Source organism: Mesoplodon densirostris, chromosome 15 (assembly GCF_025265405.1).
Source record: "Mesoplodon densirostris isolate mMesDen1 chromosome 15, mMesDen1 primary haplotype, whole genome shotgun sequence".
In the NCBI taxonomy this organism is placed as follows: Eukaryota; Metazoa; Chordata; class Mammalia; order Artiodactyla; family Ziphiidae; genus Mesoplodon; species Mesoplodon densirostris.
In genome coordinates, this window is record NC_082675.1 from 4246760 (window position 1) to 4269336 (window position 22577).

At 41.6% G+C, this 22577-nt stretch overlaps 1 long non-coding RNA gene across 1 annotated transcript; it reads right to left on the reverse strand.

Annotated features, from left to right (window-relative positions):
* Positions 1 to 10677: 10677 nt before the first annotated feature.
* Positions 10678 to 13489, reverse strand: LOC132502305 (uncharacterized). The gene is made up of 3 exons (XR_009534470.1): positions 13069 to 13489; positions 12888 to 12980; positions 10678 to 10748 (listed from the first exon to the last, which is right to left on the reverse strand). It is a non-coding gene; the product is annotated as an uncharacterized LOC132502305 (long non-coding RNA).
* Positions 13490 to 22577: the final 9088 nt, after the last annotated feature.

Consider the following 22577-nt stretch of genomic DNA (forward strand, 5'->3'; position numbering starts at 1 on the left):
TCTCCGAAAATTTTTCCAACATATTTATTGAAAAAAAATCCATGAATGAGTGGACCCTCGCAGTCCAAACCCGTGTTGTTCAAGGGTCAAAAGTATATGTGGTATGTATGTGTAGTGTATATATATATATATATATATATATATATATATATAGTAATGATATATAATATATAATAATGTATATTGTAGATAGATAATATACTACATAGTAATATGCATAATTTTTATGTATGTTTAATGGATTATAGTGCAGTTCATGTATATATTCTATGCATGTAATATATAAGTATTTCATATTTATAGGCATTATATAAGCATTTTATGTAAATATTTATGTTATATATATAATTCGTAAGTATGTTTAATGGATTATTGTGTATTTCATGTATATACAATATAAATATTTTATATTTATATGCACATATGCATCACATAAATGCACTATATATGTAGCATATATATGTGTATATACATATACATTTAGTGACTGGATTATTAGAACAAGAATATGCAGCCGTGTTATCATTCCCAGTTGCACACGAGGAAAGTGAGAAATAGGCGGGTTAAGTACTTGTCTAGGGTCGCTGGGCTCTAAGGGGCAGAAGCAGGACGAGCGCCCAGCAGTCCAGCTCCAGCACCACCTCTTCCCAGTCACACCACCGTCAGTAAACGTGTGCTGACTTTTACAAGTAGGAAAAGAAAACGATAGAAGAAAGGGCCAGTGGGGCCACAGGGAATGAATGTATGGAACTATGAAGCTGCCCCTAATGCCACACCTGCACTAATGCTTTACATGTGTTGTTTATTTAATGGTAGTAACCACCCTGTGAGGCCAGTGTTATGGCAGCTCCTATCTTCAGATATTAAAACTTAACCCAGAGGAGTTAAATAGTATTCTCGGTCAAGTTGCTAGTGGTCGGCCGAGGCTGGCTCCTGGTCCAGGCCATCACGACCGCATTCTGGGCTTCTCTCGCCACGAGTGGGTGGCACATCAGAGCCATCGGACCCCAAGCCCAGGCTGCTGTCACCCCCTGCGGATGCTGCTTCCCTGGGGCCTGGGTCCCACCTTTACAAAGCATCCTGGGCCCACAGAAGATGGGTCCCACCATCCTCTCTCTGGTTCCTCACCTTCTGTCCGAGGCCCCTGGGATCCTCCACCCTGTGATCTGGCTCAGCTCCATTTCTGAGATCTCAACCTGCAGGGGGAGTCTAGGTGCCCACATGGTGACTTCTAACTGGCGGGTGAAGTTCACAGTCATGTCCACTGTGCTTTTCAGCTCCCTCCCATCACAAAAAAATGGAATCACAGCCTTAGGAAAGGAGGAGATCTTGAGATGTGTCCACAGAAACAAAACAAACAGAAAACACAAGCAAAAATCCACAACAATGATGGTTCAGGAAACTACAATGGCTCTGATTTACTGGACATCAAGACAGTTGGAGAAGCAGACTTGTGTCTAACATGTTCTCATGGACTAGTTAGTGACAAATGATGATAAATACATTCCAGAAAGAGCGTGTTGTCCTTATCAATCATGACTCACAAAACTGTAGGCCTCACTTAATGGAAGTACTTAATCTCTTTTGCCTCTATGTGTGTGCATGTGTGTATGTGTGTATATATGTGTGTGTCTGTGTATGCATGTGTATGTGTGTGTATGCGTGTGTGTTCGTGTGTATGTACGTGTGTATCTGTGTGTATGTGTTCCTTACCAGATGTACTCAGTCTTCCATAAATTAAATCTCGGGTGCGTTCACATTTTATGCTTGGGCCATTTCTGACAATTCCTAAGTGTTGACCATATGGAACTAAGAAATAGTTTTATGCCAACCACAAACAAGATCTTTTAACAAATTTAAACAGTAGAGTTTTGTGACAGATTGAAATTCTACTGGGTGAAGTGCTCAGCAAAGGCTTTGAAAAAAAGAGTGTAGGTATTTTTAACTCCTTGAAACTGTAATTTTGCAGAATGAAAGTGATGGATAACATTTTCATTATGGCCTTTGTCTTCAGCCTTCTGAGACCCATCTAATTAGCAAGTTAAGAATGAAATAAGTAAGGTCCTGTTTTACTTCACATCTTCTTGTTGAACAAACACCACACTTTATGACTTTCTTTCCTAGGCCCTCAAGGATGGAGGAGAAGCATGAACAATTACAACTTCCTATGAAAAAGATGCCAGATCCAAGAAAAGTTCTCCTCAGAATCACAAGCAAAAATGGGTCCCCCAACCTCATTTTTCAAAAACAGAAATGGAGGCCCAGCAGCATGACAAGGCTGGATCCAGATACCCAACTACATTTGGAGACAATGTCAGATTTGGGCTGTTCACAGGGTTCCCTGTTGCCATGAACCTACCATTATTCCAAATCTCTTTAAAGCTCTCAAAACCTTTAACAGACACGTAAGGTCCACCATATTCCCTAGACTACGCAGTTTGTCTGTTTTGATCACTGGTGTATCCCAGGCACAACAAAAAATGCCTAGCACCTAGTAGGTGCTTCACAAATGTTTACTGAATAATGAGTTTTAAGGAAAGATACAGAAGAAAATGATTGTCAGAAGATGGAATATAGCAGACACAAGAACACTGGTGAGAAAACAGAGTAGGTGGTCCATTCAAATGCTCCCTTTGTGTATTTTCCTCTCCTATTTCAGCGCTAATCCCAGGTATTCACATTTTCCTACGTAACCAAGACCTGGCGATGGTCTGATGAAGGCACCTACCCACAGCACCCATCTGTGAGTCCTATACCTTTGTTTGCTCTGCCAGGATCAGAGACTGGGCTGCCCGAATCCCTTTACTTTCTGCTTCTTTACTCTGGTATGCCCTTTGAGACTCAGACCCACTAAAATAATATGAAGATTACAGGCTTTTTTTGTTTTTTGTTTTTTTTGCGGTACACGGGTCTCTCACTGTCGTGGCCTCTCCTGTTGCAGAGCACAGGCTCCAGATGCACAGGCTCAGCGGCCATGGCTCACGGGCCCAGCCGCTCCGCGGCATGTAGGAACCTCCCGGACCGGGGCATGAACCCGCGTCCCCTGCATTGGCAGGCGGACTCCCAACCACTGCGCCACAAGGGAGGCCCCAAGTTATTGTTTTTAATGTGTGCAGAGAGCATGTTCTAGGGCTCATTAACTTACTGAGCTCACTGGGCAGGATGTGGGTCTCATGCCACCATTGTTTTATTGTTTCGGGGCATGTCTCGTGCTTCTGTTGCATGGTCTTGTTGCTAAGCAAGCCTGCTTGGCTTTGTGGTTAAGCAAACCTGCTTTCTTGAGTCATCATTAACTTACAGGGGTCTTCCATACTTTTTCTACTTACAATCCTCTAGTGGGATTAACTATTTAATCACCTACTTTGTGTCTTTACTCTGTCCCTATCAAAATCATTTCAAGGAACCCAGACTTTCGCATCTTCCCATACATAGAAAGCACTAAATTCATTGACTTGTTTGTTTCTTCCTTTAATGAGCATTAATCTTTTGATGTTCTGGGTTTGTTGCAAAAACCCCTATATATCCTGGCTCTGACCTTACCACTTTGGAGTGGTCCCTCAGAGCGCTCAGAGAGGCTGTCTCCTGAACTTGAGTCCTCAGACCGCCCACCAAATGAAACATAATTCTCAACTTTTAGGTTGTGCATTTTTTCCTCAATAAATGACAGTTTACTTCTGTGATTCCAGGGAAAGGGAAATAAGGAAATACAAACGTTGCCTCTCAACCACCTATTCCACAAACAGAAAGTAAAAAAGAGGGGCTCGGAACGACCCAAGCTGGTGGTACCTGGCTTACACAGATGTGGTCCCTGTTGCCAACAGAAGGCTGGACTTTCAAACTCAAAGCCTCAGGGTAAGTATTTCTCAGGAGACCCAGGAATTCAGAATCCAGCCAAACCCTAGTATCTTCATGAGGAAATTCTTGGTGCACAAGCAATGGGCTCCACATTATAAAACGTGTTACAGTGGGTGGAGTTTTTGTTCTTCCTACCATGAATAGAGGTAAATGAAATCCTTGCCTTTAAGAGACCTTTTCTGAGCTGCCTAGAAAATTCTGTCTGCAAGCGCTGAACTCACCAATAGAAAGAACTCTTTATTTAATTTTTATTGAAGTAGAGTTGATTTACTATGTTGTGTTAATTTCTGCTGTATAGCAAAGTGATTCAATTAAACATATATATATATATACATTTTTAATATCATTTTCTATTACGGTTTATCACAGGATATTGAATAGAGTTCCCTGTGCTCTATAGTAGGACCTTGTTGTTTATCCATCCTATATATAAAAGCTTACATCTGCTAACTCCAACCTTCCTCTCCATCCCTCCCCAAACTCCTTCCCCCTTGGCAACCACAAATCTGTTTTCTATGTCTGTGAGTCTGTGTCTGTTTCCTAGATATGTTCACTTGTGTCATATTTTAGAACCGGTGGAAATGACTCAGTTAGGCAGTGTGAGACATAGCCTGCATATACAATGCCCGCCCCTTGCCTCACACCCGTACTGCCATGGTGAAATGATCCCAGTTTATTACTTCATGGAAAACCTAGATTGACACTAGCACAATAGAACAAACTTATCATCATCTCATCTTGTACCACCGTAATGTAATTCAATTCACAAAAAGTTAATTTACCCATCAATTTTCAGTGCTCCTGGACACAAATGTAGTTCAAGAGGTGCTATTCAGACGACGAAAGCAAACAAACAAACAAACCAAAAAACCCCACATGGCTCAGAGAGACAATATGGCATCAGGTCTGGTGTAATATAATTGGGGACACTGAGGACCAAACTTGAATGAACATAGTTCACTAAAGAGGGGCAGCCACTACAGCCAGAACTGGTTGTTTCTTTGTGCAGAGGCTGGTGGTGTCTTTCTAGAGTATCTGATTTTTCAAGAGAGAAAGAAAAACTAGGTTTGGGGTGAAATCAATCACATTTCAACGTTGATCAACACCAGGAAAACAATAAAGCATGATGATGTTGGCCAAACAGAACAAGTCTTGGGGCTGTATCTGCCTCCAGAGCTGCCGTTTTAGGGTCTTTGGTATAATGCTTTCCTTGACAGTGTGATTTTGAGGGCTGGAGAAAAAAACTAAGGTGGGTTAATTAACGTATTTATTTTCAATGTATAAAAAACCATCTGGCACAAAAGTGCACCTCTTTGACATCATGCTCCAATCCTTATTGAATATTTTTCCTGCTCCCACAGACTTTAACATAAATATTAAAGGCTTCATCACATTTGTGAATGTAAATTAACTCACACAGCCTCCTGGGGGAGCCCTGTCCTGAGAAGGAATTGCTTCTAGGAAGACACGCTTGGGGGTCAATTAGTGATGTCTTCCTTGCACAGGTGCTAGGGAGCTGTGGCCTGCTTGTTTTGTCTCAGCCATGTTTACTATAAATTCAAGTTTAAATTCTGTGACAGGTCCTGAAGGTCTTCAAATACAACTAACAACCAAGTATTCAAGATGTTTTCTCAGTAGCCATGATTGGTATCTTCATCTCTATCGCCCGAAAGTCAAACATCACAAAAGCAGCGTTGTTTAACAAAGGATTTAGTAACCTTATTTCTCCCTAAATTCCACTCTTTATTTTTTTTGACAATTTTAAGTTTTTTTAAATTAATTTTTATTGGAGTATAGTTGATTTACAATGTCGTGTTACTTTCTGCTCTACAGCCAAGTGAATCAGTATATATATATATATATATATATATATATATATATATATACTCTTTTTTAGGATCTATCCTCATATAGGTCACTACAGAGCATTGAGTAGAGTTCCCTGTGCTATACAGTAGGTCCCCCACTATCTTTCTTTTAAGGTAATAATGCTTTGTGGTAATAACGCTTTGTACTCTTGCCCCACATGGTTCTTTGCACAAACTGTCTTCCCCTGTGGACTCACGGGGTTCCTAGGGTTGAGAGTCTCTCTGAGTCCTTCTCCCATATAACCTGGTTACATGCCCCTGAGAACTGAGTTGTGATTTTTTAAGATTAAGGTAAAATTCACATATCATAAAATTCACCTTGTAAAGTGTACAAATTAGTGGATTTTTAGGTTCACAGTTGTGTAACAGTCACTACTAACTAATTTTAGGATATTTTCATCACCCCCAAAGGAAACATCCTACTCATTAGCAGTCACTGCTCATTTCTGCTTCCCCGCCTACAGCCCCTGACAACCACAAATCTACCTTCTGTTTCCATGGACTTTTCTATTCTGGACATTTCATATAAATGGAATTATACAATCTATGGCTTTTCACGACTGGCTTCTTGCACTGAGCAGGTTTTCAAAGCTCATCCATGTGGTAGCATCTAACAGTGTGTAATTCCTCTAAATGGCTGGATAATAGTCCATTGTATGGATAGACCATATGTGTTTATCCAATTATGTAGAAAATGGACATTTGGGGGTTTTTTTTGACATTACGAATAACGTTGCTATGAAGATTCATGTACAAGTTTTTGTGTTGACATATATTTTTATTTCTCTTGGATGTATACCTAGGAGTGAGAATTCTGGGTCATATGAGAAATCCATGTTTAATATTTTGAGAAACTGCCAGACTGTTTCCCAAAGCAGCTGCTTCATTTTACATTCCCACCAGTATGGGTATTCCAATTTCTAAATCCTTGACAGCCATGATTTTGAGAATAAACTCTCCACAGAAGCTATGAACTGTTACATTCCAGACTTCTCTACCCATCCATCAACAAACATTTTGGAAAGGTCTTTCCTGGGGTTGTCCATCAAGAGGAAAATTTCTCCACTGGGGAGGATGCCCTATTTTACATAAGGAACCACTTGCAGAATCTAAACTGAGACACAGGGACTTCCCTGGAGGTCCAGTGGTTAAGACTTCATCTTCCTATGCAAGGAATGTGGGTTCGATCCCTGGTCAGGGAGCTAAGATCCCACATGCCTCGGGGCCAAAAAACCAAAACATAAAACAGAAGCAATACTGTAACAAATTCAATAAAGACTTTAAAAATGGTCCACATAAAAAAAATCATTAAAAAATAAATAAAAAGAGACACAGAAGCACCAGTGGAAACATCTCAGTTTCTGTTTATCAACCTGGGTATTATTTTCTTCCAAATACCCCCATATTCACCAAGAATGCTCTTTTTTAATGAACCTACTGGAGTAGGTATTCATTAAGTGCTGCATTGAACAGATGACTGGATATATGCATGACTGAATAAATGAAAAATAGATGGATGAATGAACAAGCTCAGGGAATATTTACTGAACACCCTGTATATACCAGATGCTGTGCTGGACGTAGATACAGAAGTGAACCCCGGAGACTTGTGAGAACCCATAGAGATCACGTTCTATTGTGGGCAAAAGACAGAACAAAGCAAAGAAACAAGTTAAAGAAAAATTCCAGCCAGGGGTAAATGCTATAAAGGAAACAAGAATTCCAGTAGAATGTTTGGATCTTTGGAAGAGAACTTTAGAAATAACCTTTCCTCTATCCTATCCACATGCTACATTGTTGTCAATTTCATTATTTTCAAAGCTAATTTTCAAAAATTCTCACCCATTGACCATTGTCTAAAATGACCCTTCTCTGATCAAAGAGTAAACCCCAAACTCCTTGGCTCAGCTGGCATGCTCTTCATGCTTCTATTAACAAATTGGTCGACCAGGCATACACCGGGGTCCTAGCCTGGGTGGAGACCCCCTGTCTCGGCCAGAGAGGTTCTTTTTCTGATCTGATTCAAAATAACAAAACCGACGTTGAGAATGGAACAGCACAGGCTTTGTTCAATGGCCAAAGAATGGAGAAGCAGGAACCTAGTTCACAAATTAACTCCTCAAGCCAATTCAGGCAGACACCATATATAGAAGAGGGTCAAGGTAAAAGGGAGGGATTTGGAAAGAGTGGGAAGAATATTCATGAGTTACCCAAGAACAAGGGCATGGTTTGGACTAGGAATTGATGCAACTCTCCTTTTTAGTCCTTATTTGAGCTTTCTGGTTGTTGTCATGTCAATTGTCAACTGTCATGGCACCTGTGGGTGTGTCATTTAGCTAATGTACTACAATAAGCCTATAAGGAGGCTCAAGGTCCACTGGAAGTCAACTCTTCTGCCATCTTGGACATCATTGGTTCTAACTGGTTCTTGTTTTTTCCCTTTGCAGCTTCCTCCTGACACTTAGATAAGAGAATAGGTTTCTATCTGAGGGAGGGGCAGGGGTATGATCCTGAGGGGACAGCCTTGGTAACACTTGTCCTTCGACATCATCTCCAACACTTCCCCTACAATCGGAGCTTTGAGACAATTGATACCTCCCCTATTTTCCCAAGCAGGTTGAGCATTTATAAAAAAAGAGCCAAGGCTTTTTCAACTATGAGAACGCCTTACTTCTCATTGTCTTCCTAATCAAATTCTGTCTGCTCCCTCATGCCTCCTATATCTACTTCCAGACCCTTTTCAATCATTTCCCAAATCATAAAATAGAGTTCCTTATCACCATCTGCTGATATGACCTAGCACTTTCTCCCAGTTTAGCTGCATATCTAATAAACGACACTGAAAACCTTTCAGAGGCAGGACACAGGTGAGCTTTCATCTTCATATCCTCAGTGCTCAAGACAGTGAATGGTACAACGTATATGATTGATTGACAGAGGGATGGATGAATGAATGAATGAGAAAAGCTTCTTCCTTTCTCCTTAGCAGGAAACCCCTGCCCAACAGGAGATTGTATGAGCCATCTGGAGTCCTTCAGTTGCCTCCCAACACAGACAGGTCCAGAACTGACTTGCAGTAAGTTATGTTACCTAAGCTGGACTAGAGCCATTCTTAGCAGCTTTTGGACTGAACTTGGTTGGAAAAGATTCTTTTCCATCCTTAACACAGAGTTGCACAGATATGAGCTTCAATCCACTCGCAGTCATGGTCCCTGATGTGTGAAGAAGCTTATCTGGAGAAATAAAAGGGATGCATAGAAACAAGAAACAGGAGCAAGGGTCCAGTCACGGTTTCATCTCTGGTTCCAATCATCATGAAGCCCCCACCTTCTAAAGATTAGTTTATGAGATTTTACGAGATCCAAGATATTATCCTCCTTTCCACCTTTTTTTTCTGCAAGTAGAATTCAGTTCTCACCCAGGGACAATTTTACCCTGAGGGTAAAAGATGTTCCAGGGGACATTTAGCAAGGTCTGGAGACATTGTTGGTTGTTACAACTCAGGCAAGTGGTTGTCTCTGGCATCTAGTGGGTAGAGGCTAGGGATGCTGATAAACACTGTACAATGTACAGGATGGACCCTCACAACAAAGGATTACCAGACTGCAAATGGCAGGGTTGAGAAGCCCTGAATTAGTAAGAACTCAAGCCTTATAACAAGGATTCTAGCTGGTGCATTTATGCCTGGGACTTGGGAAGGCCACGCCCTGAGGCGGCAGGCTACGCTCCACCCTGAGAAGCAAACCTACCAAGTAACATCCGCAAGTGAACCTCCGAAACATGCACCCTACACAGCCGGCATCTCCATGTTAAAGTAATTGATTTCTATATGTTCATGGCCTTCCCTGGCAGGCAGGTGAAAAACACTTTTTCTTCCCTTCGTAATTTTGCTCTCTTCAGGCAAGGGTACCCCACGATATTGACCTCTGAAGTTAAACAAATAAAAACAGGGCTTATTAACCTTGGTTTTTTTAAACAACTCCATTAACATTCCACAGTTTATGTAGGCTGGAGATGTGGGCCTATTGATTTGACTTGAAAGAACTCCTTCTTCCTGGAGAGTAGATGTCTACTATTCTGCAATTTGCAGCCTCTGTGCTGTCAGACAGGCCTGTGTCTCCCCAAAGCTTTATTGATTGGTGAGGCCACTGATTTTTTAATGAACCCATGTACAATGCAGAATATGAGTAGCCTTGGGGCTTCCCTGGTGGCGCAGTGGTTGAGAGTCTGCCTGCCGATGCAGGGGACACAGGTTCATGCCCCGGTCTGGGAAGATTCCACATGCCGCGGAGTGGCTGGGCCCGTGAGCCATGGCCGCTGAGCCTGTGAGTCCAGAGCCTGTGCTCCACAACGGCAGAGGCCACAACAGTGAGAGGCCCGTGTACCGCAAAACAAAAAAAACAAAAACAAAAACAAAAAGAATATGAGTAGCCTTGTATTGATTGAACCTCAAGGGATGACTTCTTTATAGAGAAAGCCCCCCTCTAAACGTTTCCCATTTCATTTTGTCTTTGTGTTGTTTCATTTTGCTATTCATTTCATCTTTTGCACACAGTGAAATGAGATGCTTAACAACCATCTGGCTCCATGCGGAAGTGTTTGCTTCCAAACGCTTCCCCAGAGGGTCAAAGCCTCTGATTGATCTTAGTACGTTCACTTTAACCTTTCAGCATTCATGAAGAAATGGGTGTTCAGTCATGATTCAGGGTGTCGTCCCACTAATGCAGCAGCCAGTGAAAACATCCATGAAGTTCAATAAGTGTTTCTTTAATGCTTATCATCATGCTTTGTCGTAGCTGACAAAGCACAGACCCTGGAGTCGGATGAATGGGACTCAAACCTCATTTTACTTGTTTAGTTCATGAATGATCTTGGCATGTAAACTTCCAGAGCCTTGGTCTCTTACTGTGAAATGGAGAAAAAATCAGTTATATCCTAGAGGATTGCTGTATCCATCACTTTAAAAACCGGGTGCTTGAAAATCATTCAGCAAATTCAGTTCTCCATTCTCTACCTTCCTGGTTGCTGTAAAGAAAAGATGATCTGAAAAAACTTGGGAACTTTAGAAAAATCGCATATTGGCCCTAAAACAAACCAAAGGACCCTTCCATTGCATAGAATGAGTATTTTGAAAAGATTAAGAAACCAAGGCAAGGACCTACAGCATAGCACAGGGCCACATATATATATATATATATATATATATATATATATATATATATATATATATATATATATATATATATATATATATGTGTGTGTGTGTGTGTGTGTGTGTGTGTGTGTGTGTGTGTGTGTATATATACACATACATATATATATACACATATATATATGTATATATATATACACACATATATATATGTATATATATATATACACACACACACACACACACACTCGCTCAATATTCTGTAATAATCTATATGGGAAAAGAATCTGAAAAAGAATAGATATATATGTATAACTGAATCACTTTGCTGTACACCTGAAACTAGCACAACATTGTAAATCAACTATACTGCAATATAAAATAAAAATTAAAAAAAAGAGAGAGGACTTCCCTGGTGGTGCAGTGGTTAACAATCCGCCTGCCAATGCAGGGTACATGGGTTTGAGCCCTGGTCCGGGAAGATCCCACATGCCGTGGAGCAACTAAGCCCATGCACCACAACTACTGAGCCTGTGCTCTGGAGCCCGTGAGCCACAACCACTGAGCCTGTGAGCCACAACTACTGACGCCCATGCACCTAGAGCCCATGCTCCACAACAAGAGAAGCCACTGCAATGAGAAGCCTGTGCGTCGCAATGGAGAGTAGCTCCCGCTCGCCCCAACTAGAGAAAGCCTGCACGCAGCAACGAAGACCCAGCGCAGCCAAAAATTAAAAAAATAAATTAAAAATAAATAAAAGAGAAAGAAACCAAGGCTTGGACAGATGAAACAACTAGCCCAAGGTCACGGAAAGTGTGGTAGAACCAGGATTTGAATCTATGTCATGTGGCTCCAGACTCTGCACTCTGCTGCATAGACATCTATGCAGGGTATCTACCCACATATAACCGCAGTTCTAAAGACTGTTGGAAATGCATTATCACCAATATAAAATAGAAAGGAATGGAGTATTTGATGGCGAGATTAAAATAGGGGCACAGAACTAAGGAAGAAATAGAAAGGCCAGGGGGAGAGGTAGTGGATGGACTATGGGGAATAGACTGAAAGTTTACACAACCTGATTTAAGAATCAAAAAGAGGTTCTAAGGGCAGTAGGAGTAAATATAAAAGTCTCCTGGACTCCCGGTAGCAAGCAGAGCGAAAGAGGGATCAGGTCCCTCCTGTAACGTAGAATGAGTACAAATGTGCCCCGTGGTCCTCAGGCCACCTGCCTGGGAGCTGCCCACTCATCTCGGCTACACCAGGCAAAGGGCCAGGCCACTGCTTTGTTCAATGCCCACTAGCGGGGATTCCTCAGGCAGGAAAACTTGAGTTGCCTGCACACATCCTTAGACGCACCCCACTCTCTCCTTTGCAAGCACTCCACTGCTGAAGTGTGTTATGGAAAGATCAGCTTTCTGAGATGGAGCCACGAGGTAGAGCTAAGCTCCACGCAGCAGGTGCGGTCAAGGGCGGGCAGCTTTAAGTGCCACGGCTAAGGGGAGTCTGAGAGCTTGGAACCAAGTGACTGCAGGACAGTCTGCAGCACCTTGTGTTAGAACAAAGGTTACAGAGGGAGCATTGGACAGCTTTAATGCTGTGACTATTAGCATCTTTTAAAGTTTAGTAAAAGGAGTCCAATAAGGGCTGAATGTAGCTAAGCTATGGCCCCTTCTGTTCTCAACACACCTGGATGGTGGTCTCTAGTTTAGGTTTTTAACATCCCAGAGACATAACCAGGGAGCCCCCTGAGTTATTTTCAGGAGCAGAAATGCTGCTGCTGCTGCTGTTGATAATAATAATGATGATGATGATGGTGATAACAACACACCTGCTTCATGATTTGCATTTTACAAATTGTCAATTATACGAAATGTCTCACTCACTGTTTTGCCCATTATGCCTCAAGAAGCACCTGGAAGCATGGACCCTTGTTGATTGACCGACTGATAAATAATGATATTATATCATATTCATAGAACAACGGGGCTTGGGAGATAGACTGAGCTTACCTTTTCTGTTAAGAGGAAAAGCTGAGATTCCTAGAGTTGAATTGACTTGCTGAGGGTCATGGAGTCACTGGCCAAGAGAGAAGCCTCACTTTTCTGTATTAAAGGCAAAATAGAGTGTGGTTATGAGCATGAAGGGTAGGACCCCCCGTGCCTGGGTTCAAACTCCAGCCCCACCACTCACCTCTTGTGTAGACACTGCACGTGAACCCAGAGGAAGCTGCTGACATTCCCCAGAGGTGACGTCAGGTTCTACGTAGTGACCAATTTCCTTTCCATCTCTGAGCAAGCAGCTGGTCACATTCGATTTCCTCTGACAGCCCATCCATCAGAAGACACTCTTCCTCACCTTTACCCATCAGAGACTGCATTTGAAACTAAGATGCTTCCCTGGAGCAGGGAAAGCTTTAAAATGTTGATGTAACTTCTTTGAGCACTTTAGCATCTCATTAGTATCTGGTCCAGCTGATACTGAAGCCTGAAAACTTAATTATTGCAGAGGAAGTTGGCAGGCGCTCTCTTCCAGGGCAGCAATAGTGTTTTATTTATTTCTCTCTGAGAACGAAAAAAGTCCGGTCCCAGGCTGATGATGCTTGACTGGTTTCTGGTGTTCCGGAAAGCAAGGTTCCTTGGCAAGCAATACAGTCCCTAACAACACAAAGACATGAGCCCATTCTTTAGTCTGAAAGACAGACGCTCAAAGGTTATGATATAATCACACCCCGGGACTCGCAGTTTTCTTCCTTCCTCAAAAGGCCTTCAAAGAACCTTAGTAAAAAGAAGAAAATGGGCCTTATAGGGGATGTGGTTGGAAACACAAGCGTTTTGAAAATTCAGAAAAGCTAACTCCAACAAACTGATCCCTTTGATGAAAAGCAGTAGCCGGGGGTAATTTTTCTAATAGTTTTAAGAATGCTCTATATCTACACAACACACTGAAAATTCAGTCATGCACAGAGCTGATCAGGGGCAGCTCTGGAGCCAGCAAGCACCTATGGGTACCTAGGGGTCCACCACCTATTAACTGGGTGATTTAAGGTGAGTTACATGATGTCTCCACATCTGTAAAGTCACACAATAAATACTATTTTTTGTGTAATACCTACCTCAAAAAGATCTGTGGGTGAAGGAGTCAATATGTCAAACAAGCTTATAATAGTGCCTAGTGTCAGCTTAGAAATTATTAACCATTTCTTTTTTTTTTAATTTATTTTTGGCCACATTGGGTCTTTGTTGCTGGGCACTGGCTTTCTCTAGTTGCAATGAGCAGGAGCTACTCTGTTGCTGTGCGTGGGCTTCTCATTGTGGTGGCTTCTCTTGTTGTCGAGCATGGGCTCTAGGCGCACGAGCTTCAGTAGTTGTGGCACGCGGGCTCAGTAGTTGTGGCTCGCGGGCTCTAGAGCACAGGCTCACTAGTTGTGGCACACAGTTTTAGTTGCTCCGCAGCATGTGGGATCTTCCCGGACCAGGGCTCGAACCTGTGTTCCCTGCACTGGCAGGCAGATTCCTATCCACTGCGCCACCAGGGAAGCCCGATTATTAACAATTTCTTTTCATTAGCCTGATTATAACCCTCTAGGGGCAGGAGGCAAAGACAGCCCATCCTGGGGTCTCACAAAGCTCTCTGTACATCATTCTGCTCAGAGAAGGTCATCAATATCTATTCAATATGGTGGAACGAAAGTGTTTTATTAAATCATAATCCCTCAGGTCTCAAGCCCAAGTCAAAGCATGAATGAAGAGTTTCCAAATACCAATCCACGCCTCTATGATGATTCTCAATGTCAGGACATTCACTGGAAATGTTCTAGCAAAGACTATGTGACCACTCAGGCACTCACTGCATCTTTGGATAATGTTATGGGCTGAATTGTGTCTCCCCGAAACTCTTTATTTTTTCTGATATAATTTCTCCTGTTTATTTTATGTTTTTCATTTTTTTATTGAGGTATAGTTGATTTACAATGTTGCTTTAATTTCTGTTGTACAGCAAAGTGAGTCAGTTATACATATATATATACATTCTTTTTTTAATATTCTTTTCCATGATGGTTTGTCACAGGATATTGAATATAGCTCCCTGTGCTATACAGTATGACCCTGTTGTTTATCCATTCTATATAGAATAGCTTACATCTGCTTACCCAAAGTCCCCACTCCATCCCTCCCCCAACCCCCTCCCCCTTGGCAACCACAAGTCTCTATGTCTGTGAGTCTGTTTCTGTTTCATAGATAAGTTCATTTGTGTTATATTTTAGATACCACAAATAAAGTGATATCGGTTGGTATTTATCTTTCTCTGTCTGACTTCCTTCACTTAGTGTGATAATCTCTAGTTGCATCCACATTGCTGCAAATCTCCCTGAAATTCTTACGGACTGAATTATTGAAGTCCTAAGACCTTTAGGGAAGTAATGAAGATGAAATGAGGTCATAAGCATGGGCCCTAATCTAATAGGACTGGTGTCCTTACAAGAAGAGGCAGAGACACCAAAGACCACTCTTCCTTCCTTGGATTAGGGCCCAAATCGGTTGCCTTTTAACTTCTACTTGAACTTTTAAGTGGAATTCACTTAAAAAAAAAAGACTCCATTGACATGATGGCCCTTCCAATCCTTAAGAAGAGTTTCCATCCCATCTTCGTCCCAGCCATGAGCTTTTTCCTTTTCTCACCCGGTAAACACTGATGCTTTCTTTCATTGTTTCTCCTGTGGTTTCATGTCTGGGGCCCTCGGCACCACCATGAACACCTCTTAAAGAACACACTGCAATGCATCAGAGCTCGTCACATTACCTGCAATGACAGAGGAGGCACAAAGGGACAAGGGACATGAAGTGTGTTTCCTGCATTGGCCAAAGCAAGAGTATTCAGGGCTCATACACCATAATCCAATGGGTCTTAGAGTGTACATTTTTGATAGAGCAAATGCTTATTTTGCAAATGAGTTATTTAGGGATACTCTTTATTTCCTCAACGACTCAGATCTCTCTTGAAATCCTGGTCCTGCCCATTTGATCTTTTCATGGTTCACTCTTGACAGAGACCGGGTTACAGATTTCACATTCCTCTGAGCTATAGTTTCAGAAAACAAGCAGAATAAGTGTGAAGAGAAATGGCACGTGTAATTATAGTGCTAACTTAACCTTCTCAACAATGTACGTGGTAAGTACTCTTTTTCTTCTCTTTTATATAGATGATTTGCTTTACATTGATATTAAATTGGGAACTGATAGGTACTTGTCAACAGAACAGAAAATGTGGAGTGAAAATCTGAAAACATGATAATTGAACTAGAGAAGGTGAAGCATTGTCATGTTTTACATGTATTTTTTGCTCCCTCTAAATAAAATTGTATTATTTTTTGTTTTATTTTGTTCACTTTTATTTTATTTAGTTTTTATACAGCAGGTTCTTATTAGTTATCTACTTTGTACATATTAGTGTATATATGTCAATCCCAATCTCCCAATTCATCCCACCACCACCCCCACCCCGCTTTCCCCCCTTAGTGTCCATACATTTGTTCTCTACAAACATCTGGGTCTCTATTTCTACCTTGCAAACTGGTTCTTCTGTACCATTTTTCTAGATTCTACATACATGCAATAATATAGGATATTTGTTTTTCTATTTCTGACTCACTTCACTCTGTATGACAGTCTCTAGGTCCATCCACGTCTCTACAAATGACCCAATTTCGTTCGTTTTTATGGTTGAGTAATATTCCATTGTATATATGTACCATATCTTCTTTACCCATTCATCTGTCAATGGGCATTTAGTTGCTTCCATGACCTGGCTATTGTAAATAGCACTGCAATGAACATTGGGGTGCATTGTCTTCTTGAATTATGGTTTTCTCTGGGTGTATGCCTAGTAGTGGGATTTCTGGGTCATATGGTACTTCTATTTTTAGTTTTTTAAGGAACCTCCATACTGTTCTCCATAGTGGCTGTATCAATTTACATTCCCAACAACAGTGCAAGAGGGTTCCGTTTTCTCCACACCCTCTCCAGCATTTGTTGTTTGTAGATTTTCTGATAAGACCCATTCTAACCAGTGTGAGGTGATACCTCATTGTAGTTTTGATTTGCATTTCTCTAATAACTAGTAATGTTGAGCAGCTTTTCACATGCATCTTGGCCATCTGTATATCTTCTTTGGAGAAAAGTCTATTTAAGTCTTCTGCCCATTTTTGGAATGGGTTGTTTGTTTTGTAATATTGAGCTGCACGAGCTATTTATATATTTTGGAGATTAATCCTTTGTCTGCTGATTCATTTGCAAATATTTTCTCCCATTCTGAGCGTTGTCTTTTCGTTGCTTATGGTTTCCTTTGCTGTGCAAAAGCTTTTAAGTTTCATTAGGTTCCATTTGTTTATTTTTGGTTTTATTTCCATTACTCTAGGAAGTGGGTTAAAAAAGATCTTGTTGTGATTTATGTCAAAGAGTGTTCTTCCTATGTTTTTCTCTAAGAGTTTTAGAGTGTCTGGTCTTACATTCAGGTCTTTAATTCATTTTGAGTTTATTTTTGTGTATAGTGTTAGGGTGTGTGCTAATTTCATCCTTTTACATGTAACTGTCCAGTTTTCCCAGCACAACTTATTGAAGAGACTGTCTTTTCTCTATTGTATATTCTTGCCTCCTTTATCAAAGATAAGTTGACCATATGTTCATGGGTTTATCACTGAGCTTTCTATCCTGTTCCACTGATCTGTATTTCTGTTTTTGTGCCAGTACCATATTGTCTTGATTACTGTAGCTTTGTGGTATAGTCTGAAGTCAGGGAGCCTGATTCTTCCAGCTCCATTTTTTTTCCCTCAAGACTGCTTTGGCTATTCAGGTTATTTTGTGTCTCCATACAAATTTTAAGATTTTTTGTTCTAGTTTCCTAAAAAATTCCATTGGTAATTTGATAGGGATTGCATTGAATCTGTAGACTGCTTTGGGTAGTGTACTTATGTTCACAATATTGATTCTTCCAATCCAAGAACATGGTATATCTCTCCATCTGTTTGTGTCATCTTTGATTTCTTTCATCAGTGTGTTATAATTTTCTGAGTACAGGTCTTTTACCTCCTTAGGTAGGTTTATTCCTAGGTATTTTATTCTTTTTGTTGCAATTTTGAAAGGGATTGTTTTCTTAATTTCTCCTTCTCATCTTTCGTTGTTAGTGTATAGGAATGCAAGAGATTTCTGTGCATTAAAATCGTAGTCATTCATCCATGCACCAAGTATTATCTGAACATATATTCTTGTCAAATTTCTGTTCTGGGCATGAAGATGATAAATAAAGAAACAATCAAAAGGTACAGAGATCAAGCTTGGAAGAGTCCATTCTCACCAGGGAGATTAAACAATCACAAATAGATATTTCAGATATCCAGTAAGGAAAGGAAGACTTGAGGAACTGGGGGTGGAAAGAACTCATTATGAGAAGCCCGCGCACCACAACAAAGAGTAGCCCCCACTCGCTGCAACTAGAGAGAGCCTGCGTGCAGCAATTAAGACCCAACGCAGCCAAAAATAAATAAATAAATAAACGAATAAATAAATAAACAAATAGTTTAGATGTTGAGAGAAGTTCTTAGGAGCAGAACTAAGGTTTCCATGAAAAAGGGAAGAACTTCAGCCCATGTTTTGCAAGGTCAGCTCCTGTCCGAGTTTCCAGCTGCCCTGTGGATTTCCAACTTGCCTTGCTAGCACCTACGACTGCACAGACCAATTCCTTGCAATTCTTTTCTTAAGACATGCACGTACTACTGGTTCTGTTCTTACCACTTGGCGGGCAGAGATGAAGCACTGGCTGCCCAGGGGCAAAGCCAAGATTGGACCAAAAACACTTAGAAGTAAATGCTTACTGTTGTAGCTGCCATGGTATTGCTGCAGCCAGCCATGTCTTGTGATAAATGAAGTTAAAATTTTATCTTAACTAACCCAAAAAACTAACCCTTTGCATGTAAAAAATCAAATTCCTAAAAATTTGATTCAAACAAACAAACAAACAAGCAAAAATGCCCAACAAAACTGATTAAATGTGTTTTGCACAATGTGAAGTTCTGTTGGTAGGAGAAATATACAAGGAGATCCAAAGCTCATCAATACTGACCACAAGGCTTGTGGTTGATTATACACTGGATTCTCCTGTGTTCAGAAAGCCCCAGGAGTAATAACCAACTCTGAAATCTGTTTGCTCATATGCTGTCTGCTGGCTTCCCCATGCCAGCCTCTGAAGGGGACTCTCATGATAACTTTATTTCATTTTTCTCTCTTTGCCCTCAGGTGTTATGATTGAGCTATGACTGATAAAACTTCAAGAGAGCTGTAAACTTCAGCCCAAGAGAAACTAGGGTTTTGGCTACAACTTAAATCATGATTTTTAATTGTAGTGCCAAGCCTCAGATATCTCTGAAGTCTGCCTAGCCCACCATTTAAACTCTATTTTTGTGGTCTTTGATAACATGTTATCCCGTTATTCTGGCAGTAGATGCTTTCGAAATCCAGCTACCTGCTGGTCCCTGAAGAAAATGAAGAGAGACGCTTCTAAAAAGACAGTACTTAAAGGAAAATTCAATAAAAATTCAGCCGGGCTCAAAGCACAGTTCTTGTGTCAAGGGGGTAATAGTTAATATGGGGAAAAGGGAAAAACAGGAAGAAACTCCCATTATCACTCTACCTGCGGACAGAGAACATCCATCAGTAGTGAAGATTAACTAGATAGTAACACTCACCTATCTGACCCCTCTAAGGGGTCACTGCAAAGAAGATGGTGGGCTGGTGGGCTTTATGTATTGTTCAACAAGTTTTCTTGATCGAGTCTTTCTTCATAATTTGTACAACAGAATATAAAACAGATGAGTCTGCAAACCCTCCATGGAAAGCTTGAAGCTGGAGAAGTGACACTAAGCACAAATGTTTCCCTTGGAAAGTGGGCGGAACTGAACCAAGAAAAATCCAAGAAATTGGAAAGCCCACGAAGGTAGAGACCAACTTTCATGTCTGGCACATGGTATGTTTTCATCCCATGAGTGTTAAATGGATGTGAAGCCATCAAACAATGCTGTTCTAAATACTCATTAGGAATTTCTCTTTTCCTGATAGCCATCCCCACGGTAACAGCAACCATGTTGGGAAGAATGACCCTGCCCACCTTGGCCAACTTTGATTGGTCCATTGGTGAACACATGACCCAAACTGGGCCAATGAGACAACAGGAGTGCAATTAAGGGATGAAGTCTGTCTTAGCTCTATTTTTGAGAGGTAGAGACATAAACTTAGGAGCAGTTGGTGGCTCCACCAACTGAAAAGCAGGGAAAGTTTTTCTGTAGGAAGAGCAATAATGAGAGACAAATGCAGAGAGAAGCAGAAATAAGAGCTCCAAGGCTGGTTCCAGGTCATTCTTGAGTAAGGGATGGTTAATTTCCTGCCCTTGATGTCCAGGAGACGCTCTGCCATCATAATAACAAAAATCAGTGCTCTTTCATCCTGAGTCCACAGGGAGCGTTGCTGACATGGAGTCTCTACATTTTTTATATAATCCTGAAGTATTTAAGACATTTTTCACTTATCAGTGAGAGACAAACACCAGAGCCTACACGACCAGCTCACATCCTTGGCCTCACTGCTAGGAAGGTCAGATGAGTCATTATAAGAGGCACTGAAGCAGGGAGGGGTACATTGGGAGATTGGGATTGACATATACACACTACTATATTTAAAATAGATCAACAAGGACCTACTGCACAGCACAGGGAACTCTACCCAATACTCTGTAATGACCTATATGGGAAAAGAATCTTAAAAAAGTGGATGTATGTATACGTATAACTGATTCACTTTGCTGTACAGCAGAAACTAACACAACATTGTAAATCAACTAGACCTAATTAAAATTAATTAAAAAGAAAGAGGCTCTGAAATAAGCATCACAGGACGTGGGTTCATCTCTCAGCTATGCTGCAAGTTTCCTGGGTGATTCCAAGCCAGCAAGAATCTCGCTGGTCTCCACTCCCTCATCTGTAAAACTGGGCATCATAATGGAGCCTGTTGGATTTCCAAAGGATGGAGAGTGATTTGACCATGATGAGAGGTGGGGGGAAGGTACAAGATGGAGAGAGGGAGGGGAGTGGAGAGGATGGGGGAGAGAAGAAAGAATCATTATATTGACAAGTAGAGAAAAAAGACAGTTTTGAGCTCTGAAAGGAGCAAGAGTCACCAACAAAAATGTCCCCAAAGACCAAGCAGGTGATGGATAGAGGTGAAGACGGAAGAAACAAGAGCGCCCCCAGAGGGAGGTACTATTATTACACCCATTTTACAAAAGAGGAAACTGAGGCTCAGAGAAAGAAGCGACTTAGCTAAGGTCACACCTGGTCAGATGCTGAGCTGGGACTTGCCAAACTCCGAAGCACACGCTCTTAACCGATGCCCCAGAGCCACAGTAATTGAGGTTGGAGGTCAAGTGTGATTGTCTTTGCTGTGTTGGTATCTCAGTAGGACTGTACCACGTCCCAGTGAATAAAAAATATGAGAGGCTTGAGTCGATTCCATTCATGGCTGAGTCTCTCTCTCTATTGGATAGATAATAAGGAACAGGCAAAGTGAAGTCGAGATGTCTTCTATCACTCAGTACCAACCTCCATCAGCAGACTCTGAATTGACAGACAGGCGTTTGTCAGGCTTCTGTGGGTGGGTAAAGGATGAGGAATCTCCCGGTTCTGTACTGAGGAGGCCAGCAGAGTACTCTGTGAGAGACAGAGAGAGACAAAGAAACTGAGACAGAAAGAGAATCCGCCTGCTCAAATAAAGCCAAGGAACAAAGCAACAGCAGGCAGAGGAAACACATGTTTAGACACAACTAGAGAGACAGCTAGAGAGAGTGAAACACAGGCTGCAATGCAGAGAACATGGAAGCTGAGACACAAAGAAAGAGAAAAAGACAGAGTCACAGAAACAAAGCAGAGAGAAAGGGAGAGGGAAATACAGAGAAACTGTAAATGCACAGCAACCCTCAAAGGAGGCGCCATTATCATGCCCATTTTACAGGATAGAAAACCGAGGCTCAGAGGTGGTTACCGGTGTGCCCAAGGCCGACATCTAATAAGCAGTGGGATGGGGATGGTCGAGTGCCCAGCTTCAAAGAACCAGCTCTCGGCTTATGCCCCACACAGTTTGATGAAGATCGTTTTGTGAGAGGAAGTGGTTTCTACCGTCCCAGAAGTGGCAGGTCAAATGTGATCCTTTTGTTCGTGTTGGTAAAAGCCTCTTTCAGTCCAGGTCAAGGGAAGTCAGGGGTTCTCTTATGTTCACCTGCTCTGGTCTCCATCCACATGGCTCTGAGTAGGAGATGCAGCTCAAGATGGATGTTCCTGTCTGTCTCCTCTGTTTAAAAAGTCAGTTAATTTCTGGTTCTGGACCAGAGAGGAGCAGCCGAGGATTCCTTAGAAAGGCCTCTTCTCTGAGTGGTGAGAGGGAGAAGAAACTGGGGACAGAGCAGCATTCGGAGTGATGGACTGAATACCGGCTCCACACCCTAATCCCTGGGATCTGCACATGTCACCTTAATGGCTCGAAAGGGACTGACAGATGTAATTAAGTTCAGAGTCTTGAGATGGGGATAAGATTATCCTGGCATATCCAGGCAAATCCTGAATACAACTGCATGGATCCTTATAGGAGGAGGGCAGAGGACAA